This window comes from Formica exsecta, unplaced genomic scaffold, assembly GCF_003651465.1.
Source record: "Formica exsecta isolate Colony F162 unplaced genomic scaffold, ASM365146v1 scaffold878, whole genome shotgun sequence".
Taxonomy (NCBI): Eukaryota; Metazoa; Arthropoda; class Insecta; order Hymenoptera; family Formicidae; genus Formica; species Formica exsecta.
The window spans coordinates 81,213-101,362 of record NW_021853648.1 but is presented as its reverse complement, the minus strand read 5'-3'; the positions used below and the strand labels follow the sequence as shown (position 1 = coordinate 101,362).

Sequence of the window (20,150 nt, the reverse complement as noted above, 5' to 3'; positions counted from 1 at the left end):
TTTTATTTAAATATATTGACGTCAGAGATTTTATTATTATTCTCCCTCTGGCCTCTTTTGCATAATAATTTTGTGTGCACTTATATTTAACTTTTCAAAAATATTTTATGATAAAACGTTCACACACATACACACGTTTCTAGTTTTTTTTTTTCCGGAAAGCTTATTAGGCTTTTTATAAAACGTTGTGTCTTACAGAGATTCGGTATTTTATAAAAAAGGCCTATTTTGTACAGTACATGTAACGGCATATATATATATCATCTCAATATCTAATGTTTAATAATAATTTTAAGAATTTTTAAAATAGTTCTTCACATGTTTAATTTGTGATAGTAAGCGTATATAAATTATTAATTATATTTGTCGATGTACAAATAAATTACAGACGCTTGTTGAGGAAAGGGAAGACAAATAGTCAACTTTGAATAAAGCTTTAAACCAAAGTTCAAAAGGGCATCTAATTTGAATAATAGTTTGTGAGAATTTGTAACCGCGCGACAGAATCTCTAATTACACTGTCAGGACTAGTTTGCAGTGGAAAAAAAATGCAACAATCCGACCAAGATTTGCTCGCACACAATTCTACAATGCTACTGGTTTCACATTACCGCGCATATTACGATAGCCATCGAATGAGTTACAAAAAGGAAAAATGAGAAGCATTAAAACACAAAAACCGTAGCTGCTCCCGTATTTTATTCTATATATGCACTAAAACTGAGCATTAAATTTTTCCGTAGGAATTCCAATAAAAACAGAAGAGTTTAATTTTGACTGGGGCCAATGCAATTACAATAACGGGTTCGAGAGAAAGATTGCACGATTTTTCTCTTTTTTATTTTATTTTTTTTTTTTTTACGGGACGTGCGTTGCTCTTGCACAATGCAGGCGGAATTTTGGACCTATCGATGTGTATACGTTGATCTTTTAACCTCGTGACAAACGGATAAATGATTTGGATTTAAATTCGAATTCGTGCAATCGGCCGCGAAACGAACTTTGCGAACGTCGCGACCTCATAAAGTTCGAATTTCGGAGGATGAGTTCGTGAAGAAGTTTAATAAAAAAAAATTATGTATTCCGCACGCACACACGTAAAGCAACTTCATCGTAATAGGAGCTCGTGAGCGAGCATACCCTGAAGTACATTTTCCCCCTGCAATATCAATTTCCATAAATGTGTCTAGAGCACGACGCACACACAAAGAGAGTTCCAATAAAAAATTAATATATTCAATTTGCTATACGAATTGCGACTACGATGTATCCGCGCATCGGCGCAAATTCTTTTATCGCGTGTCCTTTCAAAGCGGCGGCTCGTGCAATGCGAGAAATAAACTTCCCCGAAACTTTTTCAAACGTAGCAAACTACACAAGAAGCTGATCAACAATTTCAATATAATATAATATAATATAATATAATATAATATAATATAATATTATATAATTTTGAGAACAACTATTTATCTATTAATTGTATGAGAATATTTCAGTCGCATTTCGATGATTCATAAATAACATTAACGGTTTCTTTGAATAATTCGTAATCAATCTTTGTTCAATAAAAATTTTTTAACAAAGTTCTAGTTACGAATTCTAATTACGGGTATTTAGATTTTTTCTGCTATAATCCATTATATTTTTTATTACAGATGTAAAGAGAATTGTATTACAAATATAAAGATTATGTTTAATTCAAACAGAAATGTGTTTTTAAAATAGCAAGATCTGGGGATCGTTCTGTGCGTGTATAATATAAAATTTAGTCGCATTTTTTTTTAATTTTCGCGAAATTATATGCAGGAAATTAAGAAACCGAAATTTTCTGTAATTAAAAAAAAGGAAATACTCATTTTTGCATGGCATGTTTAAAGAGAACGCATATGTTTTACACTGTTGGCGTAAGTAAAAGCGATACCCTGCGTGATATTGTGCCATATATATTTTTTTTCCTCGACGATGGATGTTATCAGAATCACTAACTAGATCGCATGCGTGCGCCAAAAGATAACGCGGTCGTGCGCTCGAAGGAAAAGCTTCATTTTTAATTAACTGGAATAGAAGTTCCTACAGGCACGAGCTCTTATGTAATAATAATGTGCGGTAACGTTACAACCTGCACATGCGAAAGCATAACGCGTTATTAACATTACTGATCGTTATTAGTTGAAAAGGCGGCATTAAGTTGACCTAAATAAGCTTCCGCAAATTGGTGCTGGCATTCTCGTTACGAAGCTACACTTTTAATGAAAGTAAAATATGAATAAATCTGATTCTCATATTTTTGAAATACATATACAAGGGATATTCCCGTTATATCCATAATTTTCACAAATATTATTTTATGCAATTCTTTCATTTGATATGAATAATCAAGCAGCGCTTTATTAATTACGTTCGTTTTACACTGTTGGCGTAAGTAAAAGCGATACCCTGCGTGATATTGTGCCATATATATTTTTTTTCCTCGACGATGGATGTTATCAGAATCACTAACTAGATCGCATGCGTGCGCCAAAAGATAACGCGGTCGTGCGCTCGAAGGAAAAGCTTCATTTTTAATTAACTGGAATAGAAGTTCCTACAGGCACGAGCTCTTATGTAATAATAATGTGCGGTAACGTTACAACCTGCACATGCGAAAGCATAACGCGTTATTAACATTACTGATCGTTATTAGTTGAAAAGGCGGCATTAAGTTGACCTAAATAAGCTTCCGCAAATTGGTGCTGGCATTCTCGTTACGAAGCTACACTTTTAATGAAAGTAAAATATGAATAAATCTGATTCTCATATTTTTGAAATACATATACAAGGGATATTCCCGTTATATCCATAATTTTCACAAATATTATTTTATGCAATTCTTTCATTTGATATGAATAATCAAGCAGCGCTTTATTAATTACGTTTCGATTATGACGATTGTCAATATATTTTGTATTTTCTGAATTGTGTTTAAAAATGTTATTATAAAGAGACATTGTTGTAGATCTGGTAACGATGTCTATTTTATCAATTATGCGCAAAGTAACGAACGCATAATTTCATTAGAATGTAGGTGTAACGCAAACAGTAAATTTCACGAAAATATCATGAATATTCGTGCGGGTGAAAAATACGCGCAAACTAAAATACAGCAGAAATTCGTCAAAAAAGCTGCCTTTATTTTTTTAATATGATTTATATAATTAAATTATGTAGAAATGTGTGTAAAAAAGCGAAATGCATGTGGAATAGGAATTTATTTTGGCTAATTAGAGAAATGTTCTTCTAACCGAAAAGAAAATTAATTGAATGAAAAGATATTTTGATAATATTATACTTCTAATACAATTGTCTGACATTCTTTGATGGAATGTTTCTATATTTTATTTACCTTCTCTATTTTCTAGTTATATTTTTGTTATGAAATTAATTAATTATTACAAAGATAGAATAACAAGTATTACAGATGGTTTATTTCTAGTATCTTTCAAAATTTTTTTATCGACATGTTTGTGGAAAATTAATTGAATCAATATTAAAATGGTGTATAAGATAATTTATTACAGACGCACGTCTAATTATTCAAATTTTAACAAGTTTAACACACATTACATTTTATTTAAAAATATAAATGACTTCACACGCATAAATATTAGAAATTGTAATTATAAAAGTGTGTAATATATATATCACTACTAAAGCATCTGCGAAATTTCAAGACGATTCCGATAATGAACATGCGTTAATGGAATTTCTATTTTATTTTTCACTATAAAGGTCCAAGGTACTTAAGATTCATTATACTGGACGAAGATCTTTCGAATTTATGCCATGATGAGAGTGGAAACGCATATTCGTTACCTACCTCACGTCAACCACGTCTCCTCTCGAAAGATCCATTAGAAATGCTTTCCCTCTAGTCCGACGACTTTCACGTAACGCGAAAATGTCGGCTTAGATTATCGTGACGCGCTTAGTAAAGATCTTAACATTTACTCACACATCTTCGTCGCATTTTCTCTCCCATCTTCAACGATCACCGGATAAGCTTAAGCATATTTCGGTGTCCGAGATTTCATGTTACTTTGATAATTTTATTCGTATGAACGATTACAACATGAGACAAAGATTTCGGACTGTGACATTTTAGAAACCTGCTCTTAAGTTTGTTAAAGAAAATTACGTACATGTTAAAATTTTCAAGTAAGACGTTTACAAATAAATACGACTTCGATGATGCTAAGGAATTAAAGATAACAAAAATAATATAGTAAATTATAGAGAAAGATTATTTTACCATATATATTCTTATGTATACACGAAAATTACGAAGAAACTAAAAATTAACTTTGTATTTCATCAGCTTATTTATGAAAGATAGAAATTTGATTTTTATTAAAAGTAATTTTTTTTTAATTCATTATTTTTTAGTTATAATATATATATATATAGGATAGATTATAGTAACTATTATAAGCACGCGCGATAGAGTTTTTTTTTTAGAAACGTGGAATCGATATCATCTTAATGAAAATTTGATGGTTTTATATATATGTAAAAGCTTAATTATAGAAATATTTATAATAACTCTAAAGCACTTAGGCAAATTAAGTTTCCAAAATGTAAGCTGCGAACAATCTTATAATAACGTCCTCGTTTCAGAGTTAATTTCACCCAAATTCTATCTAACAGCTCGATACGAGCTTTAATCCTCAAAAAATTGAATTATTACTATTGATTGGTGTTTTGATTGGTTTCATTTTTGCTTAAGAAAAATAGACACTAAATACATAATAAATAATCTATTATTAATGCGGGTTTTTTTTTCGATGATGGACAGCGGATCAATCGCGCCAGATTAATAGTTAAATATATAGAAGCTGTTTTAAAAAGTAGCAATTTTGTGGAGGTAGTGCAATGGATTAATGCAATATTTAATGCTCTAGATCGAAAAATAAAGATTATTATTTTTTTTTTGTACCTATTGTTAAAATTTTACTATAATTTATCGGTGTTTATTCCCTAGACTTAAACGGAAATTGCTAAACACGCACTATGTAGCGTTTAAATCTCCGAAGCTGCCTTCCATATCGCCGAGTCTTTCGCGTGTTTTCACACGGAATTGAAATTAATCGAGCAAAAATTCCCACGACGCCCCCGATGACGGCGCCGAGATGTATCGCGTTGCGTGAAAGTGAAACACTGACTAGCCACGTTTATGACAGGGGATGAAAAAGGTTCCGCGGGGCAGGACCACCATTCCGCTGGAGTGCAAACGGAAATGAGAGAAAGAGGGAGAGAGGAAAAGGCGGGTGAGAGCTTTCGAGATTATCCCTCTCCCGCCATATTTTCTCCCCGATCCCCCTTATCCCTTCACATTAAACAATCACTTTGTCTACTCACTTTGGTCTCGCAGCGCAACACTTTCCACGATCCTCGTGCGTGGTCGGACTCGCGCTCTCTGTCTCTGTTGTTTATATATCTGCGTGCGAATATATAGAGTACGATGACGCGCGCGGAGGGGGTTGAAGAATACAGGGTTTAAAGAGACAGATGGAGACGGAGAGGGAGAGAGAGAAAAGAAGAGAGATTGAGATAGAGAAGATAGAGAATACGGGAGACAGAAGGAGTAGAGGACGGGAACGCGTCTCGCGTGGATCTCACCCTCGCGAGAAGACACCGGGACGTGTGTGTATATTCGGGGAGGGGGAGTCGGCGACGGCGACGGTGGTGATTTTACGCGCGTTTTACAAGTCCGGTCACACAACAAACGACATGTGCACGCGACGACGGTCGGGACGATACTGCGCCCTATTGGACGGCCCTGCGCAAATATAATGGCGCCCCTCTCCTGCGGTGCGTCCACCCCAACCTCGACGTCGGCGTCGGTGCCGCACCACTACCCCGAGATCCGAGAGGGTGTACGCGTCCTCTCCCCTCGGCGGTGCTGCTGGTCGTCTCTTCTTCCTATCCTTTTATCTTTCGTCCTCCACCCGCCCTCGTCTGTCCGCCGCGACGACCACCCTTTAACTCCCCCGGCGTTCTCGCAGGCGTCCCGTCCCTCCCCCCGACCATCTTCGTCCTCCTTTTTCTCCCGTCGTGGTCACCACGCGCGACCCTCCGGGTATCCGAGATGGCTCCCCGATGTTTTCTACAACGCGCGACACGGGTGCAACGGCGCGCTTCCGGTGCACATCGATGGCTACTTCCGTTTACGCTCAAAGGGCTCGGACGCGACGCGGAAGGCTCGTTTCTCTCGCGAGAGCGCCTTGCCCTTCTCCCTCGTCTCCCTCCTTTCACCCTCATCCCACCCCTTCTTTCACCCTTCTGTGCTCGCCGCGGAGGTAATCGCGTGCAGTTGAAGTTACGCTCGCGAGCACACCGCCCGAGATAAACGCGCGCCCCGTTAACCCTTCCTTCCTCCCCGCCGAGGATTGCATTTTTGCCGGATGAACGGATTTTAATTGCATGACTGGCTTATTAGAGGAGCGCTTAAGAATAACCAACGCGCGGGCGATTCTTTCGGTTTCGCGCGACTCGTGTTAGAGGAACGATGTCCTGAAAATTCCTAGCATATTTTAAGGATGTTTATTCTGGGACGACGAGAGTATATATTTTAAGGATCCTCGCCGAGCAACAAGGGCATATTTTAAGGTATCCTCGACACACGAGCGACTGTGAGCTTCTCGCGCAGTTCACATTTCAGTTTACTTTGTTATTTTACGCGCATTCACGCGTATTATTTGATTTTCCGCTTATTTATTTTTATACGGAGTGATAAAAAAGTTTTGTTAATATCGTGGCATTTTAAAGTGTATATTAATTTATAATTTTTATTAAATATAGGAGGCGGCGACTGTGTGTTTGCGCTTTAAAATATGCTCTGCTAATTTCGATGAAATAATAATTGCGCTTAAGACGGATATGCTTGAAATATTTATAGATCCATCTGTTAATACGGAATATATATCTTTTAGTATAGCCATATATTAATTTAAGCAACACTTAAATCTATCTAAAAGTCTTGTTACGTATTATAAAGAGATTAATGTAATAAAAGATTCAATTTATTCGGAATTTTTGCATAGTAAAGTTAATCGAAGTGGTTCACAAGACCGTAAAATGTGTGGCCACTTTAAAAGGGCTTACTTTGCAAAATATCCCGGGTTTTTGCTTATTCTAGCTTCAACATTATTCACCACATCGCGCGAATAGAATGAAAAGAGAAAACGAAAAATATTAATAAAGAATGACGTAAAAAGGGTATACTATACTGCTGAGCATAATAAAACCGACGCGTAACATTTGGCTCTTTTTAGTACACACGTGTGTTTATCGTCGATCGGTTACAATATAATTTGTTGAAGTTTTAATGCAAGATAATTTTAGTCCTATGAAAGATAGAAATCAATTTATTTAATTATTATAATTATTATAATAATTTATTACGTATAATTAAAGAAAGAGAGCTTCTTTTAGTAGTAAATATAAATTAAAAGAATACATTTTTTTTTCTGCGTGTATCAGTATATTTTGGCATATTTATTTTAGCATAAAATCTAGATTTTTCTTTTTGTATACAACCATAAAATAATACCGCAGCGTTTTAAATCAAGCATTTTATAAACTGGTTTGCTTTACAGAAAAAGAATACTATATTATTTATAGCGTTTATAAATTAGCGTTATAATAATAATATAAATGAAATAATATAAATCAAAAATAATATAAATAATATAAATATATTATAAATAATTTAAACGAGATATTATCCTGTTTTGTTCAACAGTTCAGTTTGTCGTGCAATTGAGAATGACTTATCTGGGAAATGACTTAAGAAGTCATTATTGTACATTGCCATAGTACATGATTGTTTATAATTTTGAGATATCTTTCAAAGTAGATATAAAAGCGTGTTAGATTTATTTTATCGCGGCGCACGATTCGCGCGTTCAATTCTCGTGGACGAAAAAGATGCTTTTGCTTGTGAAATCACGAGTTTCCGGAGCTGCAAATCGATCCGAAGGAATAACGCGGAAGTAATCTGCTTTGAGCACGGCGACGAAAATGTTTATCATACTCCACAGCTGATCGCTACGGGGGCGCACAAATAATAAACCTTATCGGCCCACCGGGATATCACGAATAAATCTTGAAACTCGATTTCCTCTCTCCCGAGTAACAACACGTCGCACACGGGTTATCGCGCCGAGTTTCCATACGGAGTAAGCGTGACCGATCTCTGGCATTTCCCATTTTCGCGCGTCGTCGAAGGAACGTAGATCGATACCGTGTCTGGACCGATAAGATTTACGACAGGTACAGTGCAGGTGGAGTGCGATTGTTTTAAAAAAAGCCGATATTACATATGTCAAAAGTATAAACGAAGCATAGGAATTTAATAAGAGCGGCCTAAATATTTTAGCAAAGATTTTTAAAAACTTTATTCATAGTTAATATATTTTATTTACACACGTATTATTATAATAATTGTTACCGATTATATTTAAAAAAAATTATGTTTTAGTATATAATAATTCCGGAAAAAGATATCACTTTTTTGAAATTTTGGAAAGTAGAAAGAAAAAAGAACGTCTTTTTTTAATCGTAAGTCATTTTAATATCTATTTAAAATATTAATCTAACACTCTTTTTCTATTTAGAGGTGCATCCAAAAATACATCGAGAAATATAATACATAATATTTATATGAAACCTTTTGTATACATTATTCCCTTTTTCTTTTTCTTCAAAATTCTAACAAATTTATTGATATATATATATAACAGATTTTAAATGAATTTTCGTGAAATTTTTTGACTTTTTTACGTAATATTTTTGCTATTTTATAAATCGAATAAAGTCGCGTTTAAATAAAATATTTTGTATTTAATAAGAGCTTTTTTTATTGCACTATCAAACTTTTTCCAGAAACAGGAATTATAAATACGTCATTGATCCAAATAAATGAATTATCTTATCGGAGATTTTAATAAGTTCTTATGCACATTAAACAATCATCATTGGCAGCGATCAAAAGTTCTTTATCGGTGTATCCGCAAGAGAAAGGGAGATTGTACATTCGCAGTTATTCTGTCCATGATAGAGGGTTGTTGCGGCATCTGTCGCACGATTGTACGTATCGCGCGAAACTTTCGCCTTTGCAATCTCTCGATCCGTTGTCCGTGTATTTCAATATAGTTGACTATACGAACCTTGACCCAAAAACGCTTTTCACGTGTCATCACGATTGTTTCGGTTCGTTACTGTAGTTTTGGACATTTATTATTTTTCGTACATATACCCATATAAATAGGATCAAGCACCTCTTTGTATTGAAATTGAAAAATGAACTTTCACGAGACGCTTTTTCTCTATACATATATAAAGACCGAAAAAATGCGCGCATATTTTATTCCATAAAATATTTTCAACATAATAATTAAATAAAATTTTTATTAAGGAAACTTATTATGTTTCTGTTTTATTAACACAAATTAATAAACTGTTATAATGAAATTTAATAGCATATTTTTGACATTTATACAATAAAGTCCATTGTGTAATAAATGTAAGTGTATAAAGTAAGTATGTGTGCATGCAAATATAATATTGTTGTGTATTTCATCTAGATTTTTACACAAAATGGCATTTAATTAATATACTAACTTGTAAACATTTTTCAATCGGCTTTAAACTAAGCTTGGTATAACATAAAATTTTTTTTTGAATTTTATTTTTTTCTATATGCAATATTATTTTGTATTCTATTTTTTAAAGCGCGCGAACACATAGAAACACATAGAAGAGAATATTTGTGTATTCTGTATTTTTTTACGTACAATGTTTCTGACAGTCTTATATTCGAAATATATTTTATTATTCATAATATAGCCAAAATGACATTTGATTTTTGTTGGAATCAAAGTTATCGCTTTAATATTTAATATGCGAGTTCTATTGGGTATTTATGTATGTGTATATACACACAAAGAATATGTAACTGTCAAAAATAATTTTCTTCAGATTTGCGACGCGGCGGACTAAGATATCGTGTCGTTAATCGCCACGTGATTACATGCGATTACCGGGCAATTCTAATAAACGATGTCTATCAATTGACAATTTTCTGTTCGCGATACGGGAATTGGCAAATTTCCTTTCGAATATCGAGAGAAATAAATTTTCACCGCGTGAAAATTCCTTCTCAATACACGTGGCACTCGAAAAGTCTCTTTTCGTCGGTATCATTTGTTGTCGTTTTCCTATCGCAATTTCGTCTGGGAATCTGCCGTTAAAATCGGCTCCGCACCAAGGACGCTTAATTTTAAAGTCCCTCTTTAATCAATAAGCGAGAGCAGATTTTTTTTACACCATTATATAAATAAAGTCTCTTCTATTAAAGTAATCTTATAATCGGAATATTGCACGAGATAAATTAGCTTGCTTGTCATGCCTTTCTCCGATTGAGGAATGGGGAACGACATAAAAGCAATATCTATCGGCATAATGCCAATAATAATACGAAGGAAGTCATTTATAACAATAAAGCACTGTCGATTGTGATTGTTAATCGACTCGTAATGTCAGAGTTAAGCAATATGTCGTGACTTGTCGATGTTACAAGACGTGACCTATATTATTTCGTAGCGAATCTCTACGGATCGCACGTCTCATCTTTTTCCACCAACACGTTTTTCACCTCTCAGAATTCCACGTCGTGCTAATAATTGCGTGATCATCAACGATAATTGTTCCGCATTGTGTAATAAGCGTACATACATTTTTAAAAAATTTTCTAAAAATTCAGACACATTTCTGTCTGAATTTTCAGGTCTAGGTGTCTAAAAGAAAATTCGGACTATTTATCTTGATCATCAGAGACGTATTTAAACAACCGTATATATCTATCCCTTTCAAATATTATTCCTGTAATGGCTAAAACTTGCGCTTAAAAAAATTCAACCAATTTTTTTTTTTTTATATAAAATTATTATGCGGTTTATTGTTTATAATTTCGGTAAAATATTTTTACCGGACATCTTTTATATCAGCAAATGTAATAATATTACTGACAATAAACGTTATCATTTCTTTGTAAATTCTACTAATTGACGCGGATATAAATTGTCGTTTTTCTGAAAGTTTAGAAGAGTGTGTCTGAAAATTGAAGTGTGTCTGCAAAAAAGCTGCAGACACTTTATCTGAAGTCTCAGTCAGTTTTTTATAGAGTGTACACCCGTTCCCATCTCTGCAAATCTTTATTGTTACTTTCTTCGGTTTCCGCTATATTCTGCGTCTGTATCTCCCGGGGGAGGTCAGTCGCTCGCAGTTTTGATCTCGATGGAGCGATTTTGTCGCCGCGAAATACGCGACCGCATTACGCGTTCTATAAACGGGACGCTTTTCTGGAAACTTTCCGCCAGAGTCGCACAGGGCGCGACGAAACACGCCGGATAAATGAAAGGGCTCTCAGTATCGATCTACCCCGTTATAGCGCTTCGTTACCGCAGATTCAACTCGATGTTGTGCCATTTCGCTCGCACTCAGTATCACGGTACTCGCAGGCCACTTCGCGAAAAGTACTTACGAGAAATTTATCATCTTATTGATACGCCAATAAATTTTCATGCTCAAGAAAAATGCGGAAGCTATCTAATTATTCGTTAATAATTGCAAATAAATTTCATAAGCGGTTTTTTTTTACAGCGATTAAGAATCCTGCTGTTTAAGTCATCTAAGAATAAGATTAACAAAATATCAAGCACACGTTAAATACAGAAAATTGATTTTTTATTTATATTGATATAACTTGTCCCTAATAATTTTTATAACTCTTGAAAGATTGACTTATCTAAAAGTGATTTATAACAGCTTTATGCACTGCAGTCTTGCTAGGGCATTTAATTATTCATTCAGCCGTGTATGTTTTCATAGAGCATTTTTTCAATTGCAAATTGAAAGGCTCGTCGGAATGTAAGGAAATGTTTGAAATGTCGCTCTCTGGATTGCTCTTTGAAGATGAGCCGAATAAGGAATCGATATATACCAAAACGAGAGAAAAGGGAGACCAAAGTGACGATAAATAATGCAGCAGCTTTGCTTTCTGCTCTAGTTATTAAGCAAACTATTCATGCATCCTGAATGCTTTGCCAGATATAGCTATGTCTTTCCTTTCGCAGATTATTTCAAGAACGAGAATATAAATTACAAAAAATGTATTTGTTTAAAGCGCTAAAAAGTTTTCTTAAATATTTTATTTAATACATTTATGTGTTTCATCTTTCACAAATTCTCGTTATTAAACTTGTTATATTTATAGTTTAGTCTAACGAGATTTAAAAATAAAACTCAAATAGTAACGTATGTTAATTAAATAAAAGAATATATTTGAAGGATTTTTCAAAAATTTCTTAACGAATCCTTTTTTTATTTTTTCGACAATTTTATACGCATATTATTTTAAGAAAAATTGATGAAATCGATCACGAATATATCGCGAACAATTTTTTGATGTAAACGTAGAAAATTACAAACCGTTAAATTAAAAAGTCCATTAAGCATAAGAAAGTGAGAAACTTTGTTTCTATTATATTTACTTTTGTAAAAAAGTTGAACGATCCGAAAGTTTTATCGTTTCCCAAGCAGAGGGTAGTCATCGGACGCTATTTAAACAAGACAATCGGTAAGACCTCGTTTCTCGGCGTGCCACTTCAAAATGCAGAAGTTCGTAATGTCGAACTCGCGTTCGTATCACGAACAGCTTATAAACTTGATCTTTTCTTCGCCAAGTCGATGAGGGCTGCGAAATTGAATCGCGTGGAAAATAATGAGCTTAAACAGCCGTATATATATCTACCCCTTTCAAATATTATTCTCGATATACTTGCATGCGCGTAAATTACAAAAAAATATAACGTTTATTTTTTTTTTTTTAGTAATATTATTACATTTGCTTAAAAAAATAAAGTAAGTTTTTTTATATAAAATTATTATGCGGTTTATTATCAGTTTCGGTAAAATATTTTTACCACCGAATCTCTTTTTTGAGCAAATGTAATAATATTATTTTTAAAAAAAGAAATAAACGTTATATTTTCTTTTTGTAAATTTTACTAATTTACACGGATATAAATTGTCCATTGTTGGGATAGGTTAAAAATAAAGCAATAAAGTTATTAAATTAATTATAAAAATTATAAATTGTAAATTTGAATTTAAATTAAGATTGAATTTAATATGATTCGAGCTTTTTTCTCACAGTATTTTAATATATTGAGAAATCTTGGAAATTTTTACACTGAGAAATCTCGCTGTTACTAATTCACGGACACTTACTGAAAGAGCACAATGAGAGAGAACTCGCTATTTTATATGCGAGATAAAACTTAGGCCACATATATATATATATCGCGCTTTCTCGAGGGTAAGATCGCATACAAGAGAGGCAATATACATATTTGCTATCATTGATTAATATGTGAGTGCCGCCACTACCGCAGATGCACTTTTTGGAGAGTTATCGTAAAATTGCAGTGAGGAAAGTATGTACTCTTCCTGTGCAATGTAAGCAACAGACACTGTCGTCGGCCAGCGGAAATTATTCATAGCTCGGAGCAACGTAATATCTCACGAAGTTCGAGAGAGAGAGAGAGAGAGAGAGAGAAAGAGAGCTTATCCATTTGTGTGTTTCTTCTTTAATATCGCTGAGTCGCATTTCTCGTGCTTCCGTGAAAATGCAAAGGCGCTAATGTTCACCGGAAATCGTGGATCCTACTTATTTTCATGCGCGACCTATATCCGTGCCCCGCCAGTTTCTTGCCAGTCTTTTTACTCCCATTTATTTCCTACTTTCTTCCTCTCACGGATCTCCTCCGAACAGCCGCAGAATGCCGGAAAAAGCTTCGCTTTTATTACTGGAATGAGAGTTATGGCGTAATAATACCGCTTCGAAAATATCTGCCGTTACACTCAAAAAAGTGGTTTTGCAACTACAACAAAAATTTTCTGGGTGCGCAAAATTAACTGAGGTACATAAATGATTAGCAAATACTGTGATATCGCATATGTTTCGCATTTAATCAATCTAAGTGACAGAGACAGAATTTATATCTGAACTGTTTGTGAAATTTAGAAAGAATGTTTTTCTGTGGGGCGCCTATCCATGTTAAGGCCAATCATACTTGTTATAAAGTTTGGCTGTGGTATACAGAAAAGATTAGCGGCAAGAAACAAATGAATATATAATCCTCACGTCTAACATATTTGTATAACGCGCTCAATCTATCTAGCTCTTTTAAACAATTTTTCTCAATTTTTCGATGCTGCAGTTATAATTGGCAATTATATTTCTCACAAAGATCGTTTAGCTGTAGTATCGAAACTCATATTTATCCAATGCAGTGATTAACATTTGGCAATGGGACCTAAATTTTCTAGAAGATATTATTAGAATGTTGCTGCTATAAATTCTATATGTAACAGACAATATTCTAACAGATACAAAAAATAGCGATAAATTTTTGTTGTGACACCTAGAAATCTACCTATATCAGCAAGACATTTTTTTGAGTGTATGCTAATGCTTATCAACTGACGATCTTCTGATAACGTTCAACGCGATCCATCTGACCGCGTGCTTTCATTTGAAAAACAAAAATGACGTTGAAATCTTGGAAGCACTTGGAAAAAAATGTGCAGATCATAGAATGTCCCTCTTGAAATTTAATCTGAAACATTTTTTGAATAACCAGTATTCTTTCGAAGATATCCAAGTGTATCGATTATAAAAAGGGTCATTCTGGATGTAATAATAAAAAAAAAAATTTACGGAAATATTAACACAAAATTTTATCAAAGGAATTGGAGTTATCTTTTATTGTAGCATACTCTTTCTCTCGCTCTCTCATTTTTTTATTATTATTTTAAATATAAATCTATGATTCAGTACACATATTCGACATTCGTAAACTAAATGGATGGATGCATGGAAATAGGATGGGTAGCGCGAATATAGATTGTTCGTCATTGTATTCAATTTGTATTCCCGATATATTCGCACAACACGTGTTACGCGAAATGGAATATTGCGGACTGGTAAGTCATTCAGTTTTCCAGGAAGCCCTGCGTTTTTATAAGAAGACGTCACGTGAAATCGTGGCGAAGGATGCTCCCAACGAATAATGTAAAGAGATTGGAAAGAGAAGAATCACAAATTGTGTGTCAGCGAGATGAAACTTGGCAATATGAAATGGCGTTCTTTTGCGGTCGATATTTGACGAGAGAATTGAAATCCCAGATATTTTTCCTAGATTAAAGAATACGAATCTCCATTGAAGATATACGCAATCTCTCTTTACGATATCTATCAACAATCGTTCACTCCCGAAGTGTTTTTGTAAAATCGTGCTATCTCCCAGTTGCTAAGATAAAATTACGAGATCTCGGGAGATTTCTGAAATGAAATTGTCTCGACACCAGCAACGTATCATATGCATTAAAGAAATTATTTACGTTCAGACAATCACGAGAACATATATTTCTCGGAAAATTTAAATCGAGGAAAAAATATATTGTCATAATGATAGGAGATACAAACTTCTTAACATCTTTATATCTGCTTGACATTTTCCAACGCCTTGTTTCATTCGCGCTCTTTTTCATTTTCCAAATGTTTCAGTCATAATTGGCAAAACAATTGCACGAGTTGAAATTGTATATCTATTTTCAATTTCAATTTTTTCATGTTTATGGATTTTATAAGATTTTTATAGGATTATATAGGAATTGAATTTAATTTGTATCTTAAATAGACAGTAAACGAACAGTTTCTCACTTAGAGATTTAAAAGAAAAGCAAAATTATAGATCAAATAGTTTTAAAATATTTATTTGACCGGTTTAAAATATCAAAATAAATATTACTTTGAAAATTAAGATTGAATAGTAATATAATTTATACACACTCACATATATATATATGTAAATTTTTTAAATATATGATTACAACCGAAAATTCTCTTTGTCGCTAAAAAGTTTTATATTTGGGTAATTACATACTTATATTATCTATTAAAAATTAAATCAGTTTAAAAATGATAGAAATGATAGAAATAAAATCGAAATTAAATTAATGATAAACATATAATCATATATCATTTCAAAATCGTGAATCATTTCCTTTGTGTGTGTGAATGCTTACATCGGCACAGATATGTATTTAATTGCCGAGACTTTTCTCTAATCTAATGTAGTTATTAATCATTCCCCTTAACTCTACATATTCACACTTGAGTTGCCAGCTTCTCAGTTTACTCGCATGACACAAAGCTATGTAATCATTCGGCATCATATAAATTGCCTATCAATATCCAGTCAATTTCTTTGCCGAGGCATTTTTCCGATTTCGATAAACTCTCACTCTCTTTGCTCAATCGAATAGAACAAAGACATAAGCTCTTGAAAAAGAACTGATTATGGAAAATCGATCGATTCATCGATATTCGAAAGTTATTGAAAATTTTACGTCTCTGCCATTTTACGAGTTGAAAAGATCTATCGTGATATTCGTCATAGGTAGATTTTTTTTTCGTATTGACGTACCGAAATCTCAGAACGCAGGCAAACACGGTTGCGGCAGTTTTCAGCACCGTTCAGTTTACCATGCTAACATATCGAGGCTCGGGTGGTTCCGGCGTAGTTTCGAAATGCGGCTACACACTGTGTTTGTAGAGGGTTTGCATCGAGGATTATCTTTGGCTACGGCTACTGTCCGGTGGGAGGCGGGTAGGAGGTGACGATAAATCGTTGGAAACGTTTCCAGGAATGTCTCGAATGTCGCCGGTAATGGAAATCAGGAGATGAATCGAGACAGGAGACAATGCAGACGGCTCTGCATGCCTAGAACTTTATGACACATCGCAGCGCCGGGCCGGGGCAGGCCCGAATGCCGCCCGGAAACCACGTGGGCGAGTTATTACGTCGACGACTCGAACGTCGGCGTCAAACGTCATTAATTAAGTTCGCCAAGCGTGTCGTCGATACGGATAACCGGTGTCGGCTACGATACGATTTTCGGCCGAAAGTGACGTGAATACGCGATCTCGAAATTTAGTCCTGTGATTCGTCTTACGCGCGTTTCCGGTATAACAGGATAAAATCCAACTTGTAGTCGTGTGATATCGATGAAAGTTTCGCCTAAGAAACTCGCTTTTTATCGATTGCATGCGGTTCTCTGTTTTGTTTAATGATTTTAATATAGAAAGCACGTTCCAAAATGTCATTTTGACGTTAAATTATAATGCAAAACGTAAATACACATTGGAAATATTGATGTCCCGTGCAAATATTGCTTATACAATATCATAAGTATATTTGTATAACAATATATTGAAAATTTGCATTTTGTATTTATAAAATTAATTAGAATGCACACTATGTATAAGCGTGTATGTGCACTCACAATATTGACATATGTGTCGTGTGTAAATGCGTCGTTACAATATTTACAATAATTAGAACATATTATCAATAATGCGCAAGTACGTTACAAAAATAATATTGAAAACAGAGCGAAAATAATATCGCAACATTATGCATTATTGTGCATTATACGACTAATATAAAAGCCCGCGTAAAAATAAATCAGAACTGAGTTGAAATACTATTTTTTCATGCAATTATTAAAAGCCATTCAAATAGGAACTTTGACTAATCAATGCAAAATGAAAAATGTTATCTTTTCACACGATAATTTTAATCGCTTTAATTATCTAATAATAACATAATTAAGACAAAAATGTTATATATATTGTCTTTAATTTTTCTATTTTCTCATAATGTCTATGATTTAGAAAAAACAGCCCGAATTAGTTGAGGATAATTAAAAATTAATATTAAATATAAATAAACTATATGTATGTGCATATATATTTTTTTTAATTTAAAATTAATTTATGATATATATGATATATATATATGATGTATATAATATTAGTTAATCTCGCGATTGATTCGATCTGTTTCTAATAAATCATAAACGATATAGAAAGAAAAAAAAAGATTAACATACGTCGATAAAATTGATCTCGAAAAATCTTAAGTTTATGTAGCAATTATTGTGCGTGCCTATAGCGTGATAAGGTAATATAATTTTTTTATTAATGTCGAGGGTATATTTTCAATCTACTTGACGATGGTATTTACATACATATTTGCGCGAGGCTCGCACAAGGACTAAAACGCTAATAATACGAGCGATTATACGTCATGGAAGACTGGATAATCTTCCATAACACGATACGAAGGCTGGAGCTCAACGAGGTGCGTTCTTAACGATTTACCGAAGCATATCGAAGCTATAGGGTGGGAGAGGGTGTCGGCGAAGAGGGACACCCTCGGCTCACTGGTCACTATGGGTAATCAGGTATGTCGTTACACGATGCTTACACGGCACCCAGAGCCGATGTTATTTTGGGCGCAAGTGGAGCTGCGAAAATGCCTTTTTACGAGGCAACCGACCATGTATCTGCCTCGCCATCGCAGCTCGACCATACTCGCGCACACACACACACACACACTTACACACTAGCCCGATCACCCCATGGACCGAGAGTGAGACGTAGCACGGGTGAAATGTTTCAGTCGACGAGGCTCAAAGGACAGTTAACACTCTCGTGCCTCGGTGCTCGCATCCTCCGTGCCCTCCCATGTGTGCCCCTCTTCCACCCCTTCTTCCCTTCATGGGTGTTTGTCGCATTGCTTTTATCCTACTCTCTCGTCGTTCTCTGTCCATTGTGTTCTCGTCGCGCTCATTTTTCTTTCCGCCTCATTTCCTCGGCGCTCATCCTATATTTCGGTATACCTTACATGTACGTAACGTTCGCGAAACAACATCCGCGATTCTCGATAAATTATATTATTATTTATTCTGCCAGAGACTGTGGTTTCCGGCGAAATTTTAATGGCTAAATTGATTTGTATAAATCTTTCGGATGCGACAGATGCGATGATGTAACTCAATTCGCTTTTCAAAGTAGTTGAATATAGTATATTAAATTTTTCTTATATAAACTTGCTCATCAAGATAATATAATATGACAAAGGGAGAAATATCTGAAAAAGGGATTTGTTATTTTTCTTTGAACGCACGAAGTATTATATCCCCTTTGAGATGTTGTAATAAATATATTATTAGTTGCGTGAGTGGGCGAGAACACGAAACGCGGCGAAAAAAATTAGGGAGTAAAGCGTAGAATTAAGTTAGGATAAAATTGGGAAGTCGTTTAACAAAGTTCATTTTCGGGTAAATTACGTAATTTTATTTGGAGAGACATTAAATATGAGAAAAATGGAAAAAGTTCTTTTTTAAACGTGTACATCGGAACAGAAATTTCTCATAATTTTAAGAAAATAAGATATAGATATTAGAAGATATTAGAAAAGAGATATTAGAAGATATACCTCTCTACTTGACTATCTTTTTCATATTCAGTGTCAAGTTCCTGATAAAAGATTTATTTTTATTTTATTCGAACGTGATATAAGTATAATTACATAACACTTGAATCGCACAATTATTGTTGAGCTCACACAACGTAATTATACTAAAGTATTCATTAAAATTTTTTTTCCAAAAAAGAAAAAGTTTATGTTTATAATTATAATTAAAATTTCTTTCTGAAATTCCGCTATAAAGAGCCAATAACATAAAAGTAGATTATCTACACAAGTTTATTCTTCATAAAAGTGAATAGCATTAATAATTCATGTATCAGAGATTAATAATTCATATTGCTTCAAGTGCTTGGAAATGATCGAAATAATTAATTCTTTTACTAAACGAGTCTTTTGAATGCACAATCGAAAGCTCGACACAGCCAAAGCTATTATATGTTTATGATTGTACGGATATATATTTCTATTGAAGAGAGGAAATAATTATTACATGAAAAGGAAAATATATATTTATTAGCTCTCTTTATTTCACGAATAATCATATCTAATGATGATTTCACGTTTCAACAGTTCCGAAAAATAATCATGACGATTATTATTATTATTAAATACCACGTAATATCTCGTACTTGATGGAAAATTCGACGCGCAGCAGCCGGTATCAGCTCGAACGTACAAACGCGGAATATATTTCGTTCGCTCTTC

The 20,150-nt window shown here is 34.1% G+C and overlaps 2 long non-coding RNA genes across 2 annotated transcripts in view; one reads left to right on the top strand and one right to left on the bottom strand.

The window, feature by feature from the left end:
- Positions 1 to 5,948, bottom strand: part of LOC115244906 — a 36,697-nt gene extending 30,749 nt beyond the window's left edge. The window contains exon 1 of the long non-coding RNA XR_003885453.1: positions 5,395 to 5,948. This is a non-coding gene — a long non-coding RNA (uncharacterized LOC115244906). The remainder of the gene's footprint in view (positions 1 to 5,394) is intronic.
- LOC115244908 overlaps positions 1 to 20,150 on the top strand; it is an 86,244-nt gene that overhangs the window by 24,321 nt on the left and 41,773 nt on the right. The gene's annotated exons all lie outside the window — the stretch shown is intronic.